Below are 248 nucleotides of genomic sequence, written 5' to 3'. Positions count from 1 at the left end.
ATATATATATATATATATATATATATATATATATATATATATATATTTATTTATTTATTTATATTTGTATATATATGCAGCAATGAGCATTGATTGGTTCGTGCATCTCATCTGCGGTGTATATGCAGCACCGACCGCGGATCCTAACCTCCCTTTGTATTTGTTTTTATTTTTTTGTTTTTGTTTTTGTTTTTATTGTTTTATTTTATTTATAGATTAAAAAACATTATGGATTTGCTGCTGATGGA

This window comes from Eimeria mitis, genomic scaffold (genome assembly GCF_000499745.2).
Source record: "Eimeria mitis Houghton genomic scaffold, Emh_scaff2536, whole genome shotgun sequence".
Classification (NCBI taxonomy): domain Eukaryota; phylum Apicomplexa; class Conoidasida; order Eucoccidiorida; family Eimeriidae; genus Eimeria; species Eimeria mitis.
Note: the sequence above shows the minus strand (reverse complement) of the source record.